The sequence below is a fragment of the Octopus bimaculoides genome, chromosome 8 (assembly GCF_001194135.2).
Source record: "Octopus bimaculoides isolate UCB-OBI-ISO-001 chromosome 8, ASM119413v2, whole genome shotgun sequence".
NCBI classification, from domain to species: Eukaryota; Metazoa; Mollusca; class Cephalopoda; order Octopoda; family Octopodidae; genus Octopus; species Octopus bimaculoides.
Window position 1 is genome coordinate 84,016,762 of NC_068988.1, and position 5,924 is coordinate 84,022,685.

Consider the following 5,924-nt stretch of genomic DNA (forward strand, 5'->3'; position numbering starts at 1 on the left):
TTGAATTTGAAAATTTCAAACTGCAACCAATGAAAGAGAGTGGAAAATGATGATCAAAATTCCCTTCCTTCTTATCATTATTGTTAGTTTTATTAATATTGCCATGATTGAATAAAATTTAGTAACTAGCTATTAACATTCAAAGTTTTCAAGAGATAATTTTTATAAATTTAAATTCATTTTCCAAATCTGATGGTTTAAAACACCACTTTAAATTATTCATATAAGCAATGACTAAAAAGATGGAGCAAGCTTATATAATACAATTAGTTGTAAGGTTCTTTGTTTTCTGTCGACTTACACCAGGTATGATGTTGGACACACCACATATATAATTCCTTAAAGAATTCTGTGTTGCACTGTTCCATCATGAAGTTTTTTTGAGCTAATAATAGCTAGAGGTGGGTGGTCACTGCTGTCAGTTGCAGGAACACTATGATTGTAAGAGTTTACACCTTCACCAATCCTTAAATCACAAGTAGTTCTTTGAGGGATCATCCGGATTCTCGGTTGTAGTCACTTGCTCAAGCAAACCAGTAAGACATCAGTATCAGTTGATTAAATTTACCCCAGTATTAGACTGGCCCTTTATTTACCTCAGAAAGATAAAAGGCAAATTTGACTTTGGCAGGATTTGAACTGGAAAAAAATAAAAAGCACTGGAAAAAAAATATCACTATGTATTTTGTCCACTGCTTTAAGGATTTTTTTCTAATCAACCACCTGGTGTAAAGTTATAAGTACTAGAAGTTTGAGCTAAGAACCACATATTCAGGACCCTACTTCATAACAACAGCCCTTATTGTTTCATGCTTAAGAGCATGCTATAAGTCTGTATCAAATACTGTTTGTTATGAAATTGATCAAGTGACCAACAAATAAATACCCCATTCTCTTCTACTTCATAGTTAAGTAGCTTAACAGTTGAAGAAGAGACACTCTTGGCTGCAAGAAAAAATTAAACAAAATTGCTCTAAATCTGCAAAAAAAAAAAAAAGATAAAAGAAAAATGTCTCCTTCTTCTTGGAAAAAAAATCCATAGTTGCATAACAGTGTAAAAAATATATTTTGTAAGTTATTAGTTTGGAACAAGGCTACTTCTAATGAAAGGGATTTAAAAATCTAATACTAATGAACATTTTTTTGCAAAACCAACTCTTCAGGTTCTAATCTATAACAAATTCTTCAATTCACTAGGAAATTTTAATCTATGAATAGAAATTGAAAAGTGATGTTTGTTATCTGATGTGAGAGAAATTAAAAAAAAAAAAAAAAAAAAAAAAAAAAAAACACCTTCATTTCATTTGGTTACTAAAAAGTGCATTTTGTGATATCAATATAACAGCCAAATCATCTTCAGAAAATTCCCTTGTCTTTTGAAATAGGGACCACACAAAACAAGCAAAAACATCTTTTTAGATTTTTGTTGACCTACTAGACATTCTTCAACAAATTCATTACTACTTTTTTAAAAGATTTTATTTATTTATTTGTTTTCAGGAAGGGATTACAAGAGCTGGCTGAGTTAAGAAAACTTTGTGCAGTAGCTCAAACCAGTCGATATAACAGCAAACTTTAACCCCAACAAAATTCCACAACTGGCTGTAAAATAGTGATTGCAACATCCACCAAAACAATATTTACTTCCAAGTGCTCAACTCACAAAAAATAAAGTTTCATAACTAAGGATTGACTTAAAGTTTTAAATGAAAAAGGAAAAGCCAACTCTGATAGGTTTTGAATGCAAAGGGATGTGACAAAATACCACAAGGTCCTACTTTTCCACTATGATTATAATAATAATAATAATCCTTTCTATTATAGGCACAAGGCCCGAAGTTTTGGGGGGAAGGGATTAAACAATTACATTGATCCCCAGAATTTCACTGGTACTTAATTTATTGACCCCAAAAGGATGAAAGGCAAAGTTGACTGCAGTGGGATTTCAACTCAGAACATAAAGGGGTAGAAGAAATGCTGCTAAGCATTTTGTTTGACCCACTAATGATTCTCTAAGCTTGCTTTTTTGAATAATAATTGTATCTAACTCAGGCATAGAACCTAGAATTTGGTGGGAAAGGGTTAGTTGAATGCATCAACTTGAGTACTTAGCTAGTACTTGGAGGGATGAAAGGCAAAGTTGTCCTTGGCAGGATTTGAACCCAGAACATAAAAAGTCAGAAGAAATACTGCAAGGTATTTTATCCAATGCTAAATAATGTAAATAATAATGATTTACAACATAGGCATAAGGCCACAAATTTTGTGCGATAGGAACAATCAATTAAATCAACTCTGGAAGGATGAAAGATAAATTTGTCAAATATTTGAAAAATTTGAACTTGGAATATAACTGCAAGGCATTTAATCAGTTGCCATAGTGGTTTACTAATTCACTGGCATAACAATAATAATGATAATAATAATAATAATAATAATAATAATAATAATAATAATAATACTAATGATAATAATAATAATCTTTCCTACTGTAGGCACAAGGCCTGAAACTTTGGGTGGGACCAGTTGATAACAACTGACTCCCAGTATTCAATTGGTACTTATTTTATCAATCCTGAAAGGAGGAAAGGTAAAGTCAATCTTGGCAGCATTTGAACTCAGAACATAATGCCAGAAGAAATGCTGCTAAGCATTCTGTCTACTATGGTAAAATAATAATAATAATAAACCTTTCTATAAAAGGCACAAGGCCTGGAATTTTAGGGAAGGGGGTTAGTCAATTATATCGAACCCAGTACTTGACTGGTACTTATTTCATCCACCTACAAAGGATGAAAGGTAAAGTTGACCTCAGTCGAATTTGAACTTAGAATGTAAAGACAGACAAAATGCTACTAAGCATTTTGTCCAGCATACTAATGATTCCACCAGCTTGCACCTTAATAATAATAATAATAGTAATAATAATGATAAAAAGCCTTTCTACTGGAGGCACAAGGCCTCAGATTTGTGGGGATGGAACTAGTTGATTACATCGACCCCAGTGTTTCGCTGGTACTTAATTCATCGACCCCAAAAGGATGAAAGACAAAGTTGACCTCAGCAGAATTTGAACTCAGAACATAGTGACAGATGAAATACCACTAAGCATTTTGCCCGGCATGCTAACAATTCTGCCAGCTCACCGCCTTCTTAATAATAATAATAATAATAATAATAATAATAATAATAATAATGGTTTCAAATTTTGACAGAAGATCCACAATTTTAAAAAGAAGTGGTTAGTTGATACTATCTTGGCTGGTACATTATTTTATCAACCCTGGAGGAATGAAAGGTAATGGTGATCTAGAAGGGATTTACAAAATAATAACAATAATAATGGTTTCTGATTTAGGCACAAAGCCAGCAGTTATTTGGGGGAAGGAAGTTAATTGATTAAATCGACCCCAGTACTTGACTGGTCCTTTATTTTATTGCCCCTCACAAGGATGAAAAGCTAAGGCAGCCTCAGTGGGATTTGAACTCAGAATGTAAAGAACTGGAAGAAATACTGCAAAAGATTTTTTCCAGTGCTCTCGCAATTCTGCCAAATAGTAAGAATAATAACAACAATAATGAGTGGTTGGCATTAGGAAAGGCATCCAGCTGTAGAAACTTTGCCAGATCAGATTGGAGCCTGGTGCAGCCTTCTGGCTCACCAGCCCTCAGTCAAACCATCCAACCCATGCCAGCATGGAAGGTGGACATTAAACAACGATGATGACGATGATGTAATATTCTCATTTGCTATGAATAATTTCTACAACTACAGCTACATATATTTCAGGTTTTGCAGCTGTATGGTAGCACAAAAATGGCATCTAATATATGCAGTAAAGTGGTTAATATTGGGAAGAGTATTGAAACTATTCCAAAGCAGACACCAGAGCTATCAAACTATCCAACCCATGCCAGCATGGAACATGGAGCATGTTAAATAATGATGATAAGGGTGATGATGATGATGATGATGATGGTGGTGGTGGTGGTGGTGGTGGTGGTGGTATATTGAATGATGTCCACAAATTTTTTTGAAATAAATTGAAATTTTCCCCATAGTCGGGAGAAAGAAAAACAAACATCAAGTAGTTTGTTAAGTAACTGCTAAAGGGAAGGGGAAAATAATTTCTAGACATTAAGAATTCATTTCACAGATATTATCAAGCTTAGTTGTAAAACCAGATCTTTGTTTATCAGGCTAAATGATAGATACAGACATGTTTCAATATTATGATACCTCATTTGTAAATTATAGTCTGTCTTCTCAATGCAGAGATATACAGTGGTTACCTCCTCTAATCAAAATGGTCATGATTGTTTATAGAGTAGTTCTAATCATATATTCTATGTATTCAGTGCTGTCATATATTTAAAACCATGATTTTTCAGTTATATATTTTCATACATGACCCCCCCCCCCTTTACACAATCTCCATTCACAAAGTCATACAGAACACATTTCCAGATCTCTAATTCTAAAACTCTATTTATCTTCAGAGTGTCTACTCATCGATTCCTAGTGAAAAGATTCTCTGCTCCAAAGAATCATGAATTAATATTTTCAGCTTTAAAAGTAAAATTCTTTGGCCTTGTCCCAATTCACAAAAATTACCACTTATACCCATCTCTCAAGTTGGGAATCACTCAATAATTCTTTAATCATTGCATGAACTAATACTAATTCTCTCTTTCCCCCTCCGTCTGTCTGTCTATCTGTCTGTCTCCTTCTCCAGATATGCATGTGTATGTGTGAGTTATTGGTGAGTTCTGAAGGAAGATGTGTCAATAGCCTTTACAAACCTTTGCAAGTCATTGGAGTGGAACACAACATGAGTGGTGAAAAGAAAAGAGAAGAGTTAAGTGGCTTGAGAATGGTTGTGTGGAGGTGATTCAAGACCACCTAGCCTCAAGGACCAGAGGCTATTGTAGTTCCAGTAGAAAAGGCAGAGAGAGGAGACCATATGTTCATGGTTTAGATAGAGTATGTCTCTGTGAATGAGTCAAGTAGTCTTTCTCTGGATGTAGTCTAAGATGTTTATAAATATCTATATATAGCAGCAGCAGTAGCAACATCACCCTAGATATGAGAGTTGCACTATATTGTGGGTCTCATTAGTGCTTTTGAGGGGTTAGTAGTAGTAACAGATGAAGTATTATCTCTCTCTAAAGTCAAGGGCCAGTTTTTAAGATGCCTTCTTCATTATGTAAAGGATGAGCATTCACCAGAAGAGATTCTCAGTGGTAGTAAGGCATAGTATTTGAAATAGTTGTAAGGGCTTTAGCTGCATACTGCTCATATTTAAAGAAGAAGAGGTGTGATAATGTTTTCTTAATATGTGCAGTGCTGCGTTTCTAATGTTGAAGGAGACAATATTGGCATTACCCACTTCAAGGACATTTTAAAGATTTTTTTTTCAGGGAGTCTGTGCAGATTTGGTAAGAAAATTTAGGTTCTATGTGGATTGTGCTTGGCTGCAGAAGGTTAGGGAAGTATAGAGTGGTATTACCTGCATCCTATATATATAAATATATATATATATTTAGAAAGTTGCTTGTTATAGCTGATCAGAGAGTGACTATTGGTTTTTACACTTATAAAGCGCTTAGCTGTATGGGCGACTCATCAGATTCAAATGGCCAGAGGCACATAACGCCTGGCCATTTCAGTCTAACAAGTTGTCACAGCTAAGCGCTTTATTAATGCAAAACCAATGGTCCTGCTCTGATCAGCCATAACAAGCAACCTTCTAAATATATTACTGCTCTAATATGTTTTAGTGTATGCTTCTTTTTTGGATATATGAATTACTGAAGATATATATCCCTTTGAAATGTTTTAACTTTGTGGTTTTCGGTTGTTTTTGACTGTTTTCTAGCGTGTAGAAATTGCCTGTTATAGGTAATTTCTCTTATATTTTATA